This window comes from Schistocerca cancellata, chromosome 4, assembly GCF_023864275.1.
Source record: "Schistocerca cancellata isolate TAMUIC-IGC-003103 chromosome 4, iqSchCanc2.1, whole genome shotgun sequence".
NCBI lineage: Eukaryota > Metazoa > Arthropoda > Insecta > Orthoptera > Acrididae > Schistocerca > Schistocerca cancellata.
In genome coordinates, this window is record NC_064629.1 from 517,165,648 (window position 1) to 517,190,043 (window position 24,396).

A 24,396-nucleotide genomic window follows, 5' to 3' on the forward strand; every position below is an offset into this window, starting at 1 on the left:
GATCATGAATGCTCAGTCGCAGGTGAAACCTATCCTATTCCCTGGCAAGAAGACCTCACAAAACTGGCTGGAGGGAGGGGGGGGGGGGAGAGGGCGGGGAATTTTTTTCCAAGGATTGACCTTGCTGATGTGTACCTGCAGCTACCTTTAGATGAGACATCTCAGAAAATTGTTGTCCTTAACACACCATTTGGGTTGTATAAGTACAAGCGTCCCCTTTGGCATTTCCTCAGCCCCTGCAATATTCCACTGATTTCTGAAACAATTGGTACAGCATATTTGGGCATGTGTCAATTGCTTGGATGACCTTATTGTCACAGGATCCTCCCGCCAGGAGCATTTGGACAACCTCCGCACCCTGTTCACGGACCTGCAGGATGCAGGCCTGCATTATCTTTTGGAGAAGTGCAGATTTTTTCAGCCAGGAGTGGAGTACTTGGGGAATTGGCTCTCTAAAGAGGGAATCTGGCCTACTAATCAGAACACTGCCACAGTCACTTCTTTATCTCACTCTTTCAACTTACCGAAATTACAAGCATTTTTGGACAAGCTCAACTATTATGCTAAATTCTTACCTCAGGCAGCCCACAATGCACAACCTCTCAATCAGTTGCTTAAAGAGTGGGTCCCTTATACCAAGACTCCAGCCTGTGAATAGGCTTCTGTCAAATTGGAAACAATGCTGCCAAAACAACTGCCTTACACCCTCTTCTACCAATAGCCCATTGGTTGTGGCAGATGATATGTTTGCCTACGATATCGGGGCAGTCTTGGCACACAGGAATGGAGATGGTTCCAAACAGCTTATAGCATATACACTCCTGGAAATTGAAATAAGAACACTGTGAATTCATTGTCCCAGGAAGGGGAAACTTTATTGACACATTCCTGGGGTCAGATACATCACATGATCACACTGACAGAACCACAGGCACATAGACACAGGCAACAGAGCATGCACAATGTCGGCACTAGTACAGTGTATATCCACCTTTCGCAGCAATGCAGGCTGCTATTCTCCCATGGAGACGATCGTAGAGATGCTGGATGTAGTCCTGTGGAACGGCTTGCCATGCCATTTCCACCTGGCGCCTCAGTTGGACCAGCGTTCGTGCTGGACGTGCAGACCGCGTGAGACGACGCTTCATCCAGTCCCAAACATGCTCAATGGGGGACAGATCCGGAGATCTTGCTAGCCAGGGTAGTTGACTTACACCTTCTAGAGCACGTTGGGTGGCACGGGATACATGCGGACGTGCATTGTCCTGTTGGAACAGCAAGTTCCCTTGCCGGTCTAGGAATGGTAGAACGATGGGTTCGATGACGGTTTGGATGTACCGTGCACTATTCAGTGTCCCCTCGACGATCACCAGTGGTGTACGGCCAGTGTAGGAGATCGCTCCCCACACCATGATGCCGGGTGTTGGCCCTGTGTGCCTCGGTCGTATGCAGTCCTGATTGTGGCGCTCACCTGCACGGCGCCAAACACGCATACGACCATCATTGGCACCAAGGCAGAAGCTACTCTCATCGCTGAAGACGACACGTCTCCATTCGTCCCTCCATTCACGCCTGTCGCGACACCACTGGAGGCGGGCTGCACGATGATGGGGCGTGAGTGGAAGACGGCCTAACGGTGTGCGGGACCGTAGCCCAGCTTCATGGAGACGGTTGCGAATGGTCCTCGCCGATACCCCAGGAGCAACAGTGTCCCTAATTTGCTGGGAAGTGGCGGTGCGGTCCCCTACGGCACTGCGTAGGATCCTACGGTCTTGGCGTGCATCCGTGCGTCACTGCGGTCCGGTCCCAGGTCGACGGGCACGTGCACCTTCCGCCGACCACTGGCGACAACATCGATGTACTGTGGAGACCTCACGCCCCACGTGTTGAGCAATTCGGCGGTACGTCCACCCGGCCTCCCGCATGCCCACTATACACCCTCGCTCAAAATCCGTCAACTGCACGTACGGTTCACGTCCACGCTGTCGCGGCATGCTACCAGTGTTAAAGACTGCGATGGAGCTCCGTATGCCACGGCAAACTGGCTGACACTGACGGCGGCGGTGCACAAATGCTGCGCAGCTAGCGCCATTTGACGGCCAACATCGCGGTTCCTGGTGTGTCCGCTGTGCCGTGCGTGTGATCATTGCTTGTACAGCCCTCTCGCAGCGTCCGGAGCAAGTATGGTGGGTCTGACACACCGGTGTCAATGTGTTCTTTTTTCCATTTCCAGGAGTGTACATCCAAGACCCTGACCATGGCACAGAGCAACTATTCCCAGATCAGAAAGAAGGCCTCGGCAATAGTGTTTGCAGTCAAGGAATTTCATGTCTACCTTTCTGGGATGCAGATTTCTCTAATTACAGATCACAAGCCATTGGTGCCGCCATCTCGATTTTGCAGGCCTGTCTTTGGGTTCTATGTGACTGATTATTGTGGATGCTTATTCAAAGTTCCCCTGTGTTGTATGCATGGCATCCACCATGGCCAAGACCACCCTTGCTGCCTTACTGCAAGTTTTCGCAATTGAAGGGCTACCTCATACATTGATCTCTGATGATGTCCCACAATCCAAGGCCTCTGTGTTCAAGGACTTCTGTGCTGCTGTTGCCCTCTGTTCCATTCTTACTCCAATGGTGAAGCTGAACGGCTAGTCCGGACTTTTATGCAGCAGATGAAGAAGTCTATTGAATCCTCCAACACTACGATGACCCTTACTTTGTTTCTGAGCACTTATTACACCACATCGATTAACAATCATAGCCCTGAACAGCTCCTCCATGGTTGTTAGACTCGGACCTTGCTTCATCTGCTGACACCATTGCCATCAGAACCTTGCTCGCATCCCTCCCTCTGTCACACCCCTGGCACAGCAGTGTGGGCATTCTCCTATGGTAGTACTGAGGCTTGGATGCCTGCAACAGTAGTGTCCACACACGGACGACGAGTTACGTTGGTCCACACACAGAAGGGGCTCGAGCTCCATCATGACAACCAACTTTGGCCTCAACAACACAAGCATAATCTCTGCAGCCCCATTTTCCACACTGTATTCTGGCGCCAATGTGACAAAATGGCCAGAATGCCAGGTGGCTATTACAGACATCCTGTTGTCTCCCCGGCCCTCCCCTCTGGCTTCCTATGGATCAGTGGTTCCCCTTGGCATGCCCATCTCCAGCGCTGTTCCAATGGACACTGCCAATCGCACATTCTCCCCACAGCCTACAGTCGATGAGACTGCATCTTTGCCCATACTTCAGTTCCATCTTCCACAGCACCGTCCGGGCCATTTCCAACCTTATGCACAGGCCTTGTAGGGGAGAGATCTGGTATCAGGCTGCACAGAAGTTGATGCTTGCTGGAGGAAACAGATCTCGATGGACGATAGAGGGCAGTGTCGCTGCACTGCTGCACTCGCCTAGTGAGTGCGCCACCGTCTTGCAGTGTGAATACACTGGACAATAGTGGCCCTCACAGCTGGCATAAATACTGCTGCACCTCGATTGCTCAGTCAGTCGTGCACTTCATCTGATAGCATTCGTTACTATCTCCACTATATTACTGTCTACTCGTCGATGACTTCACTTTGGTATTGGTTTTCTCTTTGGTCTTGATTTGGATTGTGGGTGGTACTTGACCTGTTGACAGCATTGTGTCGAAGGTTCATAGAATGCCTATGACAGTGTCTGGCATTCCGGGCTCCTCTTTAAACTCCAGACCTACGCTCTTACCATCAGTTTCATCCATCTCGTTGCTTGCTTTCTTCCTCTTCCGTTGTCCCTCCCATGCCACTATTCACAATACCAATTCCTATACTTTCTATCCCACCGCCGCCATGCCTCAAGGTTCTGCCCTTTCCCCTCTCCCCAATCTCCTGTATACTGCAGATATGCCCAAACCTTCCCTGCCCGTTCACCTCCTCCAATTTGCTGTTGACACCGCCTTCTTGGCCCTTTACCCTGCACTTCAATGGTCCCAACGTACCCTTCAGACCCACTTCGACCAGTTCACCACCTGGTGCAACCAGTGGCTCCTTCTCATCAACCCTTCCAAGACCCAGGCAATCATCATAGGGTACATCACCTGCTCTTTCTGCCTCCACGATTTTTTTACGTCATTATTTCTGGTCGTCCTATCCACCTCACTCCTACCCTGAAGTACCTTGGCCTCACCCTCGACTGTCACCTCATCTGGACTCCCCATGTCCTTGCGATCCAACACAAAGCCCACAATAGACTCCAACTCCTGTCCGTCCAGACATGGGGACTGCATTCTCCCACCACCCCTCACACCTACAAATCCTTGATCTGCCCCGTCATTTGTTATGCCAGCGTCGCCTGGGTCCCCCCCCCCCCCCCACCCAGATTCTATAAAGCCCTCCAAATCCTATAACGCCATGCACTCCACCTCACCTTCCATATCCGCCTCCTATCCCCACACGGATCCTCTATGACCTCATCCTCTTCCCACATCTTCTCCTTTCCCTTGAACATGTCCACACCCTTTACATTGCCTGCAGACTCAATCCACTCCATCCCCGGGTGTCTTCTGTCCTCTCTACCCGCAGCCTGTTGCCGCACTTTTACCTTGGTGTCCCGCCTTCTCTCCATTTCCACACCCTCCACCTCTTTTCTCAACGCAACTTCCAGAGCCTACCCTTCCCTGATGAGCTTCGCCCTGATATCTACCCCTCCTCAGAGCTCCCTCTCCCCTCCTCTTCCCTTAACTTGAGAGGTTTTTTTCCTCCCTCCTCTGTCCCCCTCCCAGTGCACCCTTCTGCGTCCTGTTCTCCCTTCTGACTTGCCTTGCCTCTGCATCTCCCACTCTGCCCATCTCCTGCCCCTTGGTGAACCCCCCGACCCCCTTGCTTTTCCTTCCACCCTCTCCAGCCCCCATTCTCCTCTGCCTACTCCTGTCCCCTCTTTTGCCCTTCTCTCAGGCCTTCCCTCCCTCGACAGGTCCCTCCCGGCAGTTTTTACTCTTCGTCATGTGTGCTCCGTCTTGTGCCGTGGTTTTTAAGTGTCGTCGATCTGACGTATTTTAATACTGTGGCCAATGTTTAACTTGTGCGTGCGATTTCAGTGTTTTTGACGTGCTACATACGTCGCCAGCTGTATTTGTTTAACTTTATGTGGACTTTTTTTAACTCTCCCACATGGATGTACGTGTATATACTGTCTCCCCTTACTATGGTCTTATTTCTCCCTTTATCACCTTTTATATGTATCATTTTCATCTTTTTATTATGTGCATCATTCGGCTGAAGAGCGGTGGATTGTGCTGTTGCCAGTCCTCCTCTGCCCATATGGGGCAGGGGAATGAAATCAAAATAAAACAGGGTAAAAAAATCGAAGGTTCGTTGCACTTCGTTGTTGCCTAGGTTGTTATTGACTTGCTCTTGTTGTGTCGGGTGCACTGTTCAGTCAGCTCTCTTGCTCGACTTTGGCATGGGTTTGAGTTCCGTACGCAGGCTGCCTCCCCACTTGCGTCGTCACTGTTTCTCTCCTGTGCTGCTGACACGTACACCAGTATATGGCTTCTCGCAGATATAGCCGTACCTGTGACTAGAGTACTAACAAGTCACAATTGGAATCAGTCAACTCATACAAATACCTGGGTGTTGCACGCTGTAGAGGTACGAAATGGAACAATCACATTCACTCATTCATAGGTAAAGCAGATGACAGACTTCGCTTTGTTGACAGAATACAATGGAAATGCAATCCATCTGCAAAGCAGATTTCTTACAAATCACTCGTGCGTCCAATCCTAGAATATTGCTCAAGTCTTTGGGACCCATACAAAGTAAGACAAACAGAGGAAGTTGAACTTATACACAGAAGGGCAGCATGAATGGTCATAGGTTTGTCTGACCCGTGGAAGAGTCTCACAGATGTGTCGAGGAAACTGAACTGGCAGACACTTGAAGACAGGGCTGGAATTAGGATTTTTGTGAAGGGGTCCAAGCATAAATTTGCCACCTCTTCTTTTACCTTCCCGCATAAAGATAAACATTTTTATATTAGTAATTTAGGTACTAAATTTTGAAAAAAATATCACCATCTCATAACATTAACTTATTTTATTGACTGATTTAAGGTCCAGGTAAAAAAAATTACAAGGAAATAAAACATAACTACTCGTTATACAACTATTAAATTTGCCTCTCTTATTGCTAGAACATAGTGTTTGAAACTTCCAGTTTCAGGAATAAATTCTTCCTTGTTAAGATTTTCTATATAAGTATGTGCCAATTCCATTATTTTGATCTTTAAGTCCTCGACTTCCATTTCTTGAATTTGGACACCACACAAAAAACTAAACTTTGCACTAATTTTCTTCAGTGCCTTAAACCTGGTATTTAGTTCCATTATTGCTCTGTCAATTATTTTTTAACAGCGACATGCTGAACAAATCCTCCTGTGAATGTTCAAATTTCTTCATCCTCACAAAGCTCGTCGGTCATTTTTATCTTTCCTCTAATCCTTTTTTCTGAGAGTTTCATTCATATATCATTATTTTCTGCTAATGCTTTGGCCCCAGAAATAGCTTCAGAGATACAGGAGTCTATAGAATCCTTAAGAAAAATCATAAAGTGTTGAATATTTAAAGCAGATTTATCAATCGTGAGGTCTTCTCTTTGCAGAAACTGATTGACATAATCAATTTTTTATAATATTCCATACTGGGAACAAGTTGAAGCAATGAATTTGATTTTTCTCGTATTTTTTAAAATAGATGTTGCTTCAGTTTTTGTTTCTGGTGTTGATAAGTTATGTTTCAGCTTATTCCAGAACCTTTATAAGATTATTATGAAAATGCTTGTACACAACTTTGACTAACGCTACTCTTCCAGGCCACCTACTCCGCTCTGAATGGTATTTATAATATATAATCTTACTTGGTATTTTGTTTTCATTACTGGCATCAGATTTTGTGAAAAGCGAATCTAATTTTCGTGTTTGGGACAACACCCCACTTACTGTCTTTCTCTTTTCTTCCGCAGTTTTTCTATACGTCGCTCCACTACTTCGTTTTCGACCATCCATTATTATGACAGTTGTTAAACAAATTTAAATACACAAATATTAAGAAAACAATGGAGATAAATACTGTAAAACAGTATAAGCAATTAGCAAACAATGGAACACAATGTGACAGGAGGGTATAGGCTATACAGGCATCACGTCCAAGAACATTTCTCTGTTAACTTGGAGGAACTTTAGTTTTATTGAATGGTATCGCGTTTTATTGCACTTGTTTTACATACATATAGTTGCATAATTATTATCTTTATTAAATATTAGCAAAAAAAAAGTTTTCATACTTTTATAAAATTTGCTGCCCCCTAAATTCTGCTGCTTGGGCACGTACCAACATTCCACTTCCCCCTCTCAGATCCAGCTCTGGCTGAAGACAGTCGCAGGCTACCCTACGAAAGTTTCAACAACCGTTAAAGGATAGCCCTAGGAATATTATACAACTCCCTACCTATCCCTCCCATAGGGATCATGAGGACATGATTAGATTACAGCATGCACAGAGACATTTAAACAGTCATTCATCCCTCTCTCCATACATGAATGGAGCGGGAAGACCCCAACAACTGGTACAATGGAAAATACCATCTACCGTGCGCTTCACAGCGGTTTTCGGAGTGTGGAAGGAAGGAAGACTAGGATTCAATATCCCATCTACCAGGAGACCATTAGAGATGGAGGGCAAGCTCAGATTGATCAAGGTAACCGGCCGTGCTCTTTGAGGGGAACCATCCCAGCATTTGTCTGGGGCGATTTAGGAAAATTACAGAGAACCTGAATCAGGATGGTCAGATGCAGATTTGAACCACTGTCCTCCTGAGTCCGAGTCGATTGTGGTAACTGCTGTGCCACATTCCTTGATACAGAGTGTGGATGTGTACAGGGTGTCCCAGAAATGTTGTGACAAACTTCAAGGGATAGTAGAGTGTGTCTTGAGGAACAAATCGAAGATAGGAACCCGTTTCCAGAAACTTCATCCAACGATGCTACAGAGCGTCGATTTTATAGGCGCCGGCGCCTGTCACTAGGCCACCCCTTCTGCAGCAAACATGATTTTACATGCTGATGGACTATAGGGCCGGCTGGAGTGGCTGTGCAGTTCTAGGCGCTACAGTCTGGAACCGCGTGACCGCTACGGTCGCAGATTCGAATCCTACCTCGGGCATGGATGTGTGTGATGTCCTTAGGTTAGTTAGGTTTAAGTAGTTCTAAGTTCTAGGGGACTGATGACCTTAGAAGTTAAGTCCCATAGTGCTCAGAGCCATTTGAATCATTTTTGACTATAGGGACAACGTTTCACAATGTTGTTTGTGATTGAAAATGATTTCCTCGATCTCCAATGGAGAAGATGGGGTTAGTTACTGTGTAGATAGGCCTTGTCCCCTACGAATGTAATGTTCTGCTGTCTTGTTGGGGAAGGGTTTCGGACATAGGTATCCATCTGCAGTTTATTTTTCCGCTGTGTACCAACAAACGTTGGAGATCTTAGAGGAGGAAACGCCTTTCTACAAAGCGTGTAGCTCCATCTTCTCCATTGGCAATCGTGGCAATCAGTTGCTATCACTGAATAACAAACAACAATGCGAGGCGTTCCGCTTATGGTATGTGAGCAGAAAAATCACGTTTGCTGCCGAAAAGATGACTTTGTGGTAGGTGCCGGCGCCTATAACTTCGACGCTCTGTAGTGTCGTTGGATGACTTTTCTGGACACAGGTTCCTATCCTGGATTAGTTCCTGAAGATACCATCTACAATCTGTCGAAGTTTATTGCAACACTTCTGAGACACTGTATATTTATGTGTTTCCAATCCTTAGAAGGTTGGGATTAAAGTACAGAAACAGACAAATGATTTACGAAATAAGACTGAGAGTAATAAGAATGGAAGATAAAAAAAGATAAGTTAATGTTGACAATGGTTTAAGCTTGGTTTGCAGCTTATCACTACTGTTTTTCAACTTTTATGTTGAAGATGTATAGAAGGAAGTGACATAAAATTTCAGAAGAGAACGACATAGCCCTTCTGGCTGGATGTAAAAAAGAATAAAGGACCTGTTGGAAGGAATGGGCAGCATATGGACCACAGAATGTGGATTAAGAATAAACAAAACAGTGACGAAGGTTATGCAGGGTAATACACTGCTTACCAATTACAACTCCAGAAAAGACAGCAAATAACGAAATTTTACTTTTTGGGTATGTGGTTTAGTAGGACGAATAAATGATTGAATTCGTAGGTGATTTTGGGATATATAGGGTGTGAAAACTAATATGGACCAGCCATCTCTGGCAGTAAAAGCGGTTCTAGCCCAGCTGGGCATCTAATAGAACTTAGCTTGGATTATAGACAAGTACGCCATTTTATCTGCTTCAAGTGTATGCCAGAGCCCATCAATCATGGTGACTGGCGAGTTTTGGAGCGCGGTTATCGGTAACCCATGACCAGAGGTTTTCCATGAGTGAAAGATCTGGAGAACTCGCTAGCCAGGGCAACAGTCTCACTGCACTCCCTCTTTGTCGGGGTAGATCAGGACAGCACAAGCAACATTTAGTCTTGCGTTATCTTGCTGAAAGATAAGGCCATAAAGAAGCAGAATATAGGGCACAGCCACCAGCCTTAAGATGTCTGAAATGTAATGACTACTGTCCATATGAGTACCTATGATAACCAGAGGTGATAGTGTTCTTTACCTATGGCACTCTGTACCCTAATACAAAGTGCTAGGCGACGAATGCAACCTAGCAACGTTCATTCCCCTTGGAGACTCCACATCTGAATATGTCCTCCGTTTGCTGAACTGTGACTTGTGTGAAAGACGACGTTGTGCCACTGCTGTGTCCAGTGTTCTTGGGCACACCACTGATGGCGCCGCTCGCTCTTCTGTCGCCACAGAAGCTACTGTGACGACAAACTGTGGTGCTGTAGAAGTCGTTGCACTGTCTATGTGGATACCTGTACTGCTACAACAAGCATATCTCCTGTCACAAAGTATGCGATGTAGCTGTACAATTCTGTGTGATCGAACAAACAGTATGCCGGTCCTCTAGGCGCTAGTCACCAGGACCGCTGGGATACTGCCTACTTGGTGTCGAGTAGTCCCTCCTGAACAAATTAATCCCATATCCGAACGACAGACGTTTAATCCTGACCAGAGTAACCAGCAGTGTCGCACAATGTAACGTTTCGCGTATTTAGGCGAACTAATCGGCAAGATGAATTTGTTGTATGGCTGAGCATTAGCGAGGCCAGTTCTCAGGGCGCGCCGCAGCAGTTCTGTCTTTTTGCTGGGTGACCGGTACGAGCGAGTCCAAGTACGAAGACTAGCACCGTCGCCAGAAATGGGGAAAATCCTGAAGCTGGGAATTTGGAGGCTATTACCTTTTTTTTATAAGGTTCTATGGGACCAAATTGCTGAGGTCATCGGTCCCTAGGCTTACACACTAATTAAGATAACTTGAACTAACTTACACTAAGGACAACACATACACCCATGCCCGAGGGAGGACTCTGACATGCGACGGGAGGAGCCGCGCGAACCGTGACAAGGTGCCTCAAACCTCGCGGCTACCCCTCGTGGCTTATGAGCTCTTACTCTCATGACTTTTGTGCAGGAGATGCTCCATCAAATGGCGGAGTGTCAGGTAATCTTAAAGATGGCCAAGTTACAGCTCTTTGATCTTCGACACAGTTACATACTAAAGCGAATCTGAATACATCTGCCATCTCAGAAAAATGAGGCACATTCAGTGACACAAAAACATTTGAATGCTTTTAAAAGTTGATGTTTCACAGCAAATAAACATTTAATCAATGAACCTCTGAATTAACATCTTTTAATCGCATCGTGTGATTCCAACAAACGATCTCCCAGATGATAGCATTGCACTATAAGCGTCACCTCTGAAAGCTACATGTCTGTATGTATTTTATTTCTTTATTAATTACGTCTTTTATCACTTTTTTGTTATGTAAATGTTTGACAGAACATTATATTCGCCATAGTTACACAGTAAACGAATACAGCATGAATACCTCATATTTTGTCATACTTGTGTATTAATTTAATGAACAGTTTACTTTTTTGTCAGTAACTTTATTTAAATGTTGACTTGAAGAATCTATTAAAAACTGTGCTAATTTAAAAGTGGTCAGTAGCATGTGTTAGTGGACACCACAACTGAACAGAGAATCAAAACACACCTCTGCCAAGAAGGCATAAATAATTATTTAAGCCGAATCCTGCCTCGGGCATGGATGTGTGTGATGTCCTTAGGTTAGTTAGGTTTCAGTAGTTCTAAGTCTAGGGGACTGATGACCTCAGATGTTAAGTCCCATAGTGCTCAGAGCCATTTGAGCCATTTTTTTTAATTACTTAAATAATCTATAACGACAGTCTGTTATTATTCATCGTGAGCGCATCTGCATATTTGTTTGTTCATGGAGAAACCTTAATTTACAATTATTTTAAACTATCTGAGTATGACAGAAAGCTTGTAACATTTGTTTATTTAAATATTGTTGTAATGTAGTAGTTTAGAGCGGGAAAGTGGTCAAGATGAATCAAATCATGTCTGTAGAGCTTACAGGCAATGTATTTTTGGTGGGGATGGCTTTCAGCCAGTGGAAAAGCAGAGTGTAGGGGAACACTATGGGAGTCAAGTGGAGACTGGGACTTTTCGAGCGACCAACTTGAGGATACAGGGTACTTATAAAAGGTGGAATAATCGATTTTTTAATGACTTTATTAAGTATAGTCTTTCCTGATTTCATTGATATATACATTGTAGGGTTTCAAACGAAAAATGACCTATATATACCAAATTTTAAAGTTACGATCATGTATGCCACCATTCCCCCTTTATTTCTGTTACAGAAACCAGTATTATTTCGAAAAGAACTGTGAATTTTCTTTTCCAGCGATTACACGTATGATACATTGTATTTTTTGGTAACAGTGCACGTTTCTAGTGTCTGTAAATGATAATCTTTGTTAGTACTTACTTTTGTTTCACTGAAGTAGTTTGTTCACGTGTTACTGAACGTTTGTTGCCCAAGTGCTACATATATTTGTCGAAGTACGTATCCTTTAGTGTACAATAAATTCGAGGTATGCCTCACATCAAGAAATGCAATAAAAGGAAATTCCGTGGTACCCAGTTCACAAACAAAGCAAGCCACACTGTTGAAAGTAATCTATGAATTAGTTCTTCAGGGAAGAATCTCCCACATGGTACGCCTCCTGCTGATTCAAATTTTTGTGTTAACAATGACGCTGTTTGTAGTGGATTTGTTGTTGGTGATGTTGGCATCCTACCTTCTTTGATAAAGGAAGTGATGTGTAGGCTGTCTGGAAATAACTGAACAACAAAGTAGCAGGAAGGGTTTAGTGTCAAAATTAGTTGTTCCGTGTAGATCCTGCAATAAATCTACCTCGAAAATGACTTCGAACATTGTGCATAATTCATATGATGTGAATTTGAAGTTAGTGTTTGCAATGTGTGCAATAGGAAAAGGAAAAAAGGCTGCTCAAACGTTTTGTGGTTTGATGGACCTTCCTCCTTCTCCCAGTAGGTTCAACAACTACATAAAAATACTTTTAGGTGCCTTGTAGGTTGTGTCTAAAGCATCTATGAAACGTGCAGTAGAAGAAACTATAAATATTAGTGGAACCAGGGACATTGCTGTTGCACTTGATGGGACATGGCAACGTTGAGGACATCGTTCCTTGAATGGTGTTGTAAGTGCTACTTCTCTGGAGAATGGAAAAGTTGTTGATATTAAGTGCTTATTTAAGTACTGTCACACCTGCCATGGTAACACTGAAGGACATATTCAACATCAGTATTCTAAGATTTATGATGGTTACAGTGGAGGTATGAGGTGTGATGGAGCTCTAAAAATATTTCAGAGGTCGGTCCCCGTTTGTAACGTTAGATATACGAAGTACATAGGCGATGGGGACTCTAAAGCTTTCAATAAAATTAATGAGTTCAATGTTCATAGTGATACCTTGGTAACAAAACTGGAGTGTTGTGGACATGTGCAAAAGAGGATGGGTGCTAGATTGAGGAAGCTACGAAGAGAAATGAAAGGGAAGTTTCTATCCGATGGAAAATCCCTGTCTGGCCGAGGCAGATTGACAGAAACTGAAATAGACCTTCTTCGGAGTTATTATGGACTGGTCATTAGACGAACTGCACCTCTGAATGATGTTACAGCAATGAGAAAAGCTGTATGGGCCACCTACTTCCATAAGTTGTCCACAGGTGACCATCCTGTTCACGGACTTTGACCTAAATGAGCAGATTCTTGATGTGGTTACCAAAAAGCAAAAGAAAGTGATCAAATGCACCATCATAAGCATTCTCTTCCTGAGCATGTTATGAATGAAATAAAACCAATTTTTAGGGACCTGAGTGACTCTGTTTTGCTTAGTAAATGTCTTCATGGGGGCACTCAGATTACAAATGAAAGTTTCAGCCTTTGCCTATGGGAAAGATTACCCAAGAATGTTTTTGTAGGACTAGTTGGTGTACTAGATGCAGTGATATGTTTCAATGATAAAGTGATACGAAGGTTGGACGTCCTGAGAAATTTAGGCATAAAATGTGGCTCTAATATGAAAGATCAATTGCTTGCATGTGACAGACAACGGGTGCATGAAGCTGAAAGATTCGCTCTTCCAGTTACCAAAGAAGCAAGAAGTGCTAAAAGGAATGCCAAGAGGGAGCTTGAAGATGAAGAAATGCCTCGCTCAGGCTGCCCAAGGGCTACTACTGCAGTGGATGACCGCTGCCTACGGATAATGGCTCGCAGGAACCCTGACAGCAACGCCACCAGGTTGAATAATGCTTTTCGTGCAGGCACAGGATGTCGTGTTACGACTCAAACAGTGCGCAATAGGCTGCATGATGCGGAACTTCACTCCCAATTCAGGCACAAATGTTTCCTAAAGTTTATAAAGCATTGCCAAAGATGTAAACAACCATGCATGAGCGTCTATTAGACGGAGGGGGTCAGACAGCCTATCAGTTCCAGTCATACCACCAGGAAGGAGGTAGATGGCTCGTGTTGTCTGTAGTTCAACCATGCCTAGACGTTCAACACCGCAGTTCGATCGCGTCCGCATTGTTACTTTGTGCCAGGAAGGGCTCTCAACAAGGGAAGTATCCAGGCGTCTCGGAGTGAACCAACGCGATGTTGTTTGGACATGGAGGAGATACAGAGAGACAGGAACTGTCGGTCACATGCCTCGCTCAGGCTGCCCAAGGGCTACTACTGCAGTGGATGACCGCTGCCTACGAATAATGGCTCGCAGGAACCCTGACAGCAACGCCACCAGGTTGAATAATGCTTTTCGTGCAGGCACATAATGTCGTGTTACGACTCAAACAGTGCGCAATAGGCTGCATGATGCGGAACTTCACTCCCAACGTCTATGGCGAGGTCCAGCTTTGCAACCACGACACCATGCAGCGCGGTACAAATGGGGCCAAAAACATGCCGAATGGACTGCTCAGGGTTGGCATCACGTTCTCTTCACCGATGAGTGTCGCATATGCCTTCAACCAGACAATCGTCGGAGACGTGTTTGGAGGCGACCAGTATAACGACATCGCTCGACTAGAGTGGCCAGCATGTTCTCCAGACATGAACCCTATTGATCATGCCTGGGATAGATTGAAAAGCGCTGTTTATGGACGACATGACCCACCTACCACTCTGAGGGATCTACGCCGAATCGCCGTTGAGGAGTGGGACAATCTGGACCAACAGTGCCTTGCTGAACTTATGGATAGTATGCCACGACGAATACAGGCATGCATCAATGCAAGAGGACGTGCTACCTGGTATTAGAGGTACCAGTGTGTACAGCAATCTGGACCACCACCTCTGCAGTCTCGCTGTATGGTGGTACAACATGAAATGTAAGGTTTTCATGAGCAATAAAAAGGGCGGAAATGATGTTCATGTTGATCTCTATTCCAGTTTTCTGTAAAGGTTCCGGAACTCTCGGAACCATTATGCAAAACTTTTTTTGATGTATTTGCCGCGAATTAGCTGCGGGGAATGAAGACAGACATGTGCTGCTCGATCCTATGGTAACATCGAGCTATAAAAGTGATGACTTTGCTAATATAAAAATTAGAAACGTCACAGCAGTGAAAGAATTCTCCTATATAGGAGGTAAAACAACACAGGGTGGCCGGAACAAGGGAGACAGTAGAAGTTGATTGGCACAGACAAAGAAAATTGTTTTAAAGATCTCTGTTGCTATCAGATATTGGCACGGAAATGAAGAAGAAAGTCCTGAGAGTGTACGCCTGGAACACAGTATTGCACGGAAGTGAAACATGGGTATTCGGAAATCCGGACTGAGCAATGTGGTGCAGTGATTAGCCGCCTGGACTCGCATTTGGGAGGGCAATAGTTCAAATCGAAGTCCGGCCATCCTAATTTAAGTTTACCATGGCATCCCTAAACTGCTCCAGGCAAATGCTGGGATGGTTCTTTTGAAAGGGCATGGCTGGTTTCCTTCCCCATCCTTGAAACAATACGATCCTGTGCTCCGTCTCTGATGACGTCGATGTCGATGGGGCGTTAAACACTAATCGTCGTTCCTTTTTTTCGAAAACCTAAGAAGAAGAATTTGAAATGTGATGCTTTCGAGGATGTTAAAAATTAAGTGGACAGATAAAGTAGGAAATGAAGAAGAATGAAAAAGAACAGATGAGGAAGGTAGTCTATGAGTCTATGAAATGCTTTTACCAGAAGGACGGATAGGTAAACAAGTAACCTTACAGTAGCAGGAGTTGTAGGGGGAGGGAGGGGGGTAGTAGGGAATACAAAGACTAGAATATAAAAAACTGATTGTGGAAGATGTTGGCTGTAGTATAGGAGTATAGGCTGTCCCATAAAGAACTCAGCTTTTAAAACGCCCGTGATTTCTATTCTAGTAAATTGGGAGCACTGAACGATGCAAAATTTTCATATGTTTTTTTGTGATTAGTAATGGAGCGCTTTACGACGAAACAGTAGATTGTCATAGTGAAAACCTATTACAAATGTGGTGTCTTGTGTAGAGGCTGTTCGCGAACTCCATGGATCGTTTGGTCAACATAATGCTCCGAATAACTCGACTGTGATGAAACGGATCCCTTAATCTGAGAAAACCACTTTGGTTGTGCTATTAAATTCTTGGGGTGTCCTCGCGTTAGTTATTCTGCAGAAAACATCACCATCGTGAATAATAATGTTGCTACTAAGAACAGTGAAATGTATTCGCCGACGTTCACAACAACTGGATAGTCCCAGAACCACCACGCAACGAATTATTATAGAAGATATGCACCTTTCAGCCTGTAAAATCCAACTGACACAAGAACTGAAGCCTAAATATCACGAAAAGCGCAAAGCATTTCCCCATGGATGCTTGCGAAATAAAACGCGACAGCAATTTCATCAGTAAAATACTGTTCATAGAAGATGCATACTATCTGTTGAATGGATCCGTGAAAAAGCAAAATTGCGGCATTTGAGGCACAGAATACCCTCGAGGAATTATGAAGAAGCTATTACATCCGCAACGAGTGGCGTGTGATACTGTATTTGGGCTGGGGGTGTAATTGGGCCGTACTTCTTTGAAGATGGGTCCGGAAAAGCGTTAACAGTGGATGGCGATTGCTACTGCAGTATGTTAAAAGAGTTATTGCGGCCTGAACTGGATCGTGTGATTGTTGAAGAGGTTTGATTTCAACAAGATGGCGCAGCCTGTTATACATTGATTGCAACAATGGACTAATTGTGAGAGATGATGCCTGGGCGAGTAATTTCTCGCAACGATGACATGCACTGGCCATGCAGATCTTGTGATTGACATCACGTGACTTCTTTCTGTGGGTGTATTTGAAATCTCGGGTATACGTCAACAAACCACGATCACTCCCAGTGCTCAAGACCGAGATTCAGAGTGTAATTTCAGAATTATAGGTGCAAGTGTACCGAAAAGCTATGGAAAATTTCATTGAAAGAACAAGAGTGTGGTTGCAGAGTCGTCGAGGGCATTTGAGTAATATATTTCACACATAATCACAGGTAGCATATACTGTAATAATGTGTGAATTACTTAAATCATCAATAAATTTGTATGTTATTGTACACTTAAAAGTGGCGTCCTTTATGGGACACCCTATACGGTGTATGTTATTATACACTGAAAAGTGGCGTCCTTTATGGGACACCCTTTACGGTAGTTAACTGGGAATGAAAAGATTAGTACAGCTGAATAACAGAAGCGTGAAAAATTTGTAATTAGGAAGTCCTGAAAACGGAGGTATGCATAAAAAATGAACAAAATCGGAACAATCTCTTCCACAATAACAAAAGAAATAAGTAAGAAAACGGTTATTCCTAGCTGCACCAAGGGCTTGGCAGCGACATAGGATGCCCTCTACGATGTGGTTGAAATGCTCTACTGACAATCTGTGCCCTGCCTGAGAAATAATTGTGTGGTGGCCTGGAAAAGTCTATAGTGACTGCTGATGAGCTGCAGTTCGCATCCCCAGTGGATCACAGATATGCTCTGTAGGATTTAGATCGCTGGGGTCCATACAGTGTTCCTGTGGAATATTCATCCACCATAGCAGCTCGAAGTGAACGGGCGTTATCGCATTATCGTCCATAGCGAGGATGTATAGACCAAGTGCACATCTGAAAAAAGTATATGTTTCTATCTACAGTCACAGTTTATTTATTTTGCCTACTGGCTGCCAATTTCAGTACGCAGTATCATCCTCTGGCCATCCTTTGGTACGCAGTCGTCACGCTTCCTTCCCAAGTAGCTGTGTCGCTTTTTAAAAGTCAAGTGTTTGCAGTACCTCAGCTCTGCACCTCTGGTCGTGAACCGTATTACCACCATAATAACAGAAAATGGAAGGCTCCGTATGACCATCCGACACGATAGTTTCTCGCACTAGAAGCCCACCACCACCAAACTAGTCTCTTTCCTCTATGTTCCTATGGTACCATTCCGCCTACCCTCCTGATGAATATGAGACTAGAATCATTTTGCAAAATGAAGAGGGATTCATCAGACTTACGGCAAACCGTCAGTAACACAAGAAATATATTCGCAGTTACGAATGTGGACAACAATCAACTGTATAATGGAATGACGGCAATGAAAATTTGTGCCACACCGGTATCGAGTCCGGATTACCCGCTTATCGGGAGGTCGCCTTTTTTTTTTTTTTTTTATCTCATTTTGTTCGTTATTGTTAGTTGCATTTGTTCGGATCGGACGTCCCATGACACCTGCTCAAGTTCTTCGTTGACACATGTACTCAGTTTCTTTTTTATTTTATTTTATTTTATTTTTTATTTTATTTTATTTTTATTTTTTATTTTTTTGTACAGAGGGCAGCCAATCCTCTGACCGAACACGCTGAGCTACCGTGCCGGATACCATTAGGCTATCCGAGCACGACTCGCCGCCGGACCCAAACATTCGTATGTCGTCAACCGCGTCAACGACCTGTACTCGTACATCCATTATGTATATTCCCGTACAGGGGAAACATTTTACTTGAAAATCGCTTGCCCAGTGTTGGCGGATAAATACGGTATTGCAGTGCCTGTGTTATTCTGAAATACGATGCAATGTTCTTTCGGGCACGCACATATGTCCAGAGGAACATTGTATTGTAATTCAGAATAGTACAGGCACTGCAATATCGTAAACATCAGTAATATTGGTCGATCCAGTACTGATCTATGAAGAAAATTGCCTGTGCCTCGAAAGCGCTGTCAGAGACTTGAAATCACTAGCCGTCGCAAATTCATCGCTGCCGACACTGTGGTGTGTATCTCACTTGCTTAATAGTGTACGTGGCCTCTAGCCGACAAAACAGGGACCAAATGGCTTCTACAAGGCAGATATCCATTCAGTTTTGGCAGGGTTGTACTTTAAATGCCTTTCACTGGCCTAAGGCGTACATTTCCTGTTTGTCGGTTGCCCTGAAATGACATTTTCCGTCACTGAAACTCCAGTACGTGTCTAACCTGCTTCATCGCGCCACAGGATTCTACTTGGAGAAATATGCGTTGCGTTTTAAATTTCACAAATGGACTACACACTGTCCTCAATGATAATGCAAATACTTATGAGACACTGTGTGTCTGATGCACTGTTTTTCTTTATCTTTTTGAACCATGTCTCTATTCAAAGCAGGGAATACTTATTTCTTACAAAGAATACACGATTGTAGTTCGTGTGGAAATTTTGACTACTGATGACAATTTATAGTGATTTCTCACCAATTCACTTTCCAGTTTCCTCTTTTCATAACTGGGCTCAATACGCATTTGAAGCTGACTGCAGAACGAGCCTACTGCCACCAAAATGCCGTACATTTCGCTTAAGGACCACGGAGGTACGAGAAGTTTGGGCTCATACGGAGGCATATACACTACTGGCCATTAAAATTGCTACACCACGAAGATGACGTGCTACAGACGCGAAATTTAACCGACAGGAAGAAGATGCTGTGATATGCAAATGATTAGCTTTTCAGGGCATTCACACAAGGTTGGCGCCGGTCGCGACACCTACAACGTGCTGACATGAGGAAAGTTTCCAACCGATTTCTCATACACAAACGGCAGTTGACCGGCGTTGCCTGGTGAAACGTTGTTGTGATGACTCGTGTAAGGAGGCGAAATGCGTACCATCACGTTTCCGACTTTGATAAAAGTCGGATTGTAGCCTATCGCGATTGCGGTTTATCATATCGTGACATTACTGCTCGCGTTGGTCGAGATCCAGTGACTGTTAGCAGAATATGGAATCGGTGGGTTCAGCAGGGTAATACGGAACGCCGTGCTGGATCCCAACGGCCTCGTATAACTAGCAGTCGAGACGACGGGCATCTTATCCGCATGGATGTAACGGATCGTGCAGCCACGTCTCGATCCCTGAGTCAACAGATGGGGACGTTTGCAAGACAACAACCATCTGCACGAACAGTTCGACGACGTTTGCAGCAGCATGGACTATCAGCTCGGAGACCATGGCTGCGGTTACCCTTGACGCTGCATCACAGACAGGAGCGCCTGCGATGGTGTACTCAACGACGAACCTAGGTGCACGAATGGCAAAACGTCATATTTCGGATGAACCCATGTTTTGTTTACAGCATCGTGATGGTCGCATCCGTGTTTGGCGACATCGCGGTGAACGTACATTGGAGGCGTGTATTCGTCATCGCCATGTTGGCGTATCACCCGGCGTGACGGTATGGGGTGCCATTGGTTACACGTCTCGGTCACCTCTTGCTCGCACTGTCGGCACTTTGAACTGTGGACGTTACATTTCAGATGTGTTACGACCCGTGGCTGTACCCTTTATTCGATCCCAGCGAAACCCTACATTTCAGCAGGATAATGCACGACCGCATGTTGCAGGTCCTGTACGGCCATTTCTGGATACCGAAAATGTTCGACTGCTGCCCTGGCCAGCACATTCTCCAGATCTCTCACCAATTGAAAACGTCTGGTCAATGGTGGCGAGCAACTGGCTCGTCACAATACGCCAGTCACTACTCTTGATGAACTGTGGTATCGTGTAGAAGCTGCATGGACAGCTGTACCTGTACACGCCATCCAAGCTCTGTTTGACTCAATGCCCAGGCGTATCAAGGCCGTTATTACGACCGGAGGTGGTTGTTCTGGGTACTGATTTCTCAGGATCTATGCTCCCAAATTGCGTGAAAATGTAATCACGTCAGTTCTAGTATAATATATTTGTCCAATGAATACCCGTTTATCATCTGCATTTCTTCTTGGTGTAGCAATTTTAATGGCCAGTAGTGTAGGTAGTCGTTTTTCCATCGCTCTGTGTGCGATTGGAACAGGAAAGGAAGCGACTAGTCCAAGGTATCCCCGCCACGCACCGTACGGTGGCTTGCGGAGTATGCATGTAGATGTAGATTTAAATTAGCAAAAGACCGTTTCGGCGGTGTTATCCATCGGCCTAGAACACTACATGCATATCTAACCGGATCTAAGTGGCCAGTCTGTTGTTACTATGGTTTTCAGTACGAAAACTGCTTTCATGTATCTCTCCATGCTATTCTGGGCAAGTCTTTTCATCTCTGCATAACTTCTGCAACTATCTTTTTCAAAAGTTATCTTCTTACTATTGCCAGTTTACATGTTTATATCACGTGTACTTCAGCCATCGTCTCGTATTTTGATGCCTAATACTGTATAATAAAACGTAGCAATTACATTTACTATGCCATTTTCTAATTTAATTTCCCAGCTTTGCTGATTTAATCTACTACAGTTCATTACTCTTGTTTTACTTTTGTTGAGCTTCATCTTAAAACCTCTTTTCAGAAGACTACCCATTCAGTTCAATTTATCTTAGATTTCCTTTGCTGTCTCTGACAGAATTGCAACGACGTCGGCAACGTTTAAAGTTTTTATTTCCTGTTTCTGAACTTTAATTCCCTTTCCAAATTTCTTCTTTATTTCTCCTACTGTGGGCCATTGTTCAGATAGAATTGATAGATAACACTTTTATAGACCAAGATAGGTTTAAAAACATAAATTCTTGTCCTGTTGAGAATGGGCTTTCTGATCATGATGCTCAGCTAGTTACAGTATATGATATAACTCCATTCAGTAATTCAAAACTACCCTCCAAAGTTGTGCGTTCAATTAATGACTCAACAATTAGAAATTTTAGAGAAAATCTTCAGCAGTTAGACTGGGATGAGGTGTACAAGGAACCCGATGCTAACTTAAAATATAACTTATGTCATGAAACGCTTGTAAGAGAATTTGAAAACTGTTTCCCCAAGAAAGTAATTAAATCTAATTATAAGAAACTATGCAAAAAAACCTTGGCTTACTAAAGGAATAAAAATATCTTGTAACCACAAAAGGGAACTGTATCTAACAACAAGAAAGAGTAATGACCGAGAAACAGCCAAATATTATAAAAACTACTGTGTTACATTGAGGAAGGTTATTAAAAAGTCCAGAAGCATGTGCATCATGTCTGAGATTAATACCTCTTGATAACAAAATCAAAACAATTTGGAATATTATTACAAGGGAGACAGGACAACCAAGAGTACAGGATGACGGCATCACCATCAAAGCGAATGGAAACTTGATAAACAACAAGCCGGAAGTCGAAAACATTATGAATAATCATTTTTTAAATGTTGTAGAGAAAATAGGATCTAAATGTTCATTAGAAGAAGCAAGGCAGTTAATGGAAGAGGCCTTACCCACACCATTTGATACAATTGAAATTCCACCCACCTCTCCATCTGAAATTAAGAAGATAATAAACTACCACAAGAATAAAAGCTCACATGGGACTGATGGCATTTCCAGCAGGATAATAAAAGCTTGTTCCCAAGAAATAAGTGGGATTCTTAGCCACATATGTAATAGCTCTCTGAAGCAGGGTATGTTCCCAGATAGACTGAAGTATGCCATTGTTAAACCACTGCATAAAAAAGGGGATACGTCTGATGGCAGCAGCTACCGTCCAATCTCTCTTCTGACTGCCTTATCCAAAATTCTTGAAAAAGTAATGTATTGTAGAGAAGCTTCACACCTTTGTAAAAATAAAGTTTTAACAAAATGTCAGTTTGGTTTCCAGAAGGGGTTTTCAACGTAAATGCTATATATACTATCACTAATGAAATATTAAATGCTCTGAGTAACCGGAAGTCATCCGTTGGAATTTTTTGTGATCTATCAAAGGCTTTTGATTGTGTAAATCATGGAATACTTCTAGATAAGCTCAAGTACTGTGGTATGAATGGGACAGTGCTCAAATGGTTTAAATCATACTCAGCTGGAAGAGTGCAGAAAGTTGAAATAAACAGTTCACATAATATGCAAAAAACTGGTGATTTCTCAAACTGGGGAACAATCAAGAATGGGATGCCGCAAGGTTCGGTCTTGGGTCTTCTGCTGTTCTTAATATATATTAATGACTTGCCATTCTATATTCACGAAGATGCAACGCTGGTACTTTTTGCCGATGATACAAGTATAGCTATCACACCCGACAGACAAGAATTAACTGGTGAAATTGTAAACAATGTTTTTCAGAAAGTCATTAGGTGGTTCTCTGCAAATGGGCTCTCATTAAACTTTGACAAAACACAGTAAATACAGTTCCACACAATAAATGGAATGAGCCATTAATAAATATAGACTTCGATCAGAAATCGGTAGCTAAGGTAGAATGTTCAAAATTTTCGGTGTATGCATTGATGAGGGGTTGAACTGGAAAAAACACACTGAGGATCTGCTGAAACGTTTGAGTTCAGCTACTTATGCTATTTGGGTCACTGCAAATTTTGGTGATATACATCTCAGTAAATTAGCTTACCACGCATATTTTCATTCTCTGCTTTCGTATGGCATCATATTCTGGGGTAACTCATAATTGAGTAAAAGAGTGTTCATTGCACAAAAGCGTGTAATCAGAATAATTGCTGGAGCTCATCCAAGATCATCCTGCACACACTTATTTAAAGAGCTAGAAATCTTCACTGTAGCCTCACAATATATACACTCCTGGAAATTGAAATAAGAACACCGTGAATTCATTGTCCCAGGAAGGGGAAACTTTATTGACACATTCCTGGGGTCAGATACATCACATGATCACACTGACAGAACCACAGGCACATAGACACAGGCAACAGCGCATGCACAATGTCGGCACTAGTACAGTGTATATCCACCTTTCGCAGCAATGCAGACTCCTATTCTCCCATGAAGACGATCGTAGAGATGCTGGATGTAGTCCTGTGGAACGGCTTGCCACGCCATTTCCACCTGGCGCCTCAGTTGGACCAGCGTTCGTGCTGGACGTGCAGACCGCGTGAGACGACGCTTCATCCAGTCCCAAACATGCTCAATGGGGGACAGATCCGGAGATCTTGCTGGCCAGGGTAGTTGACTTACACCTTCTAGAGCACGTTGGATGGCACGGGATACATGCGGACGTGCATTGTCCTGTTGGAACAGCAAGTTCCCTTGCCGGTCTAGGAATGGTAGAACGATGGGTTCGATGACGGTTTGGATGTACCGTGCACTATTCAGTGTCCCCTCGACGATCACCAGTGGTGTACGGCCAGTGTAGGAGATCGCTCCTCACACCATGATGCCGGGTGTTGGCCCTGTGTGCCTCGGTCGTATGCAGTCCTGATTGTGGCGCTCACCTGCACGGCGCCAAACACGCATACGACCATCATTGGCACCAAGGCAGAAGCGACTCTCATCGCTGAAGACGACACGTCTCCATTCGTCCCTCCATTCAC

At 44.2% G+C, this 24,396-nt stretch overlaps 1 protein-coding gene across 2 annotated transcripts in view; it reads right to left on the reverse strand.

Moving 5' to 3' along the window:
- Positions 1-24,396, reverse strand: part of LOC126184570 (sodium- and chloride-dependent GABA transporter 1) — a 382,301-nt gene that overhangs the window by 95,387 nt on the left and 262,518 nt on the right. The gene's annotated exons all lie outside the window — the stretch shown is intronic.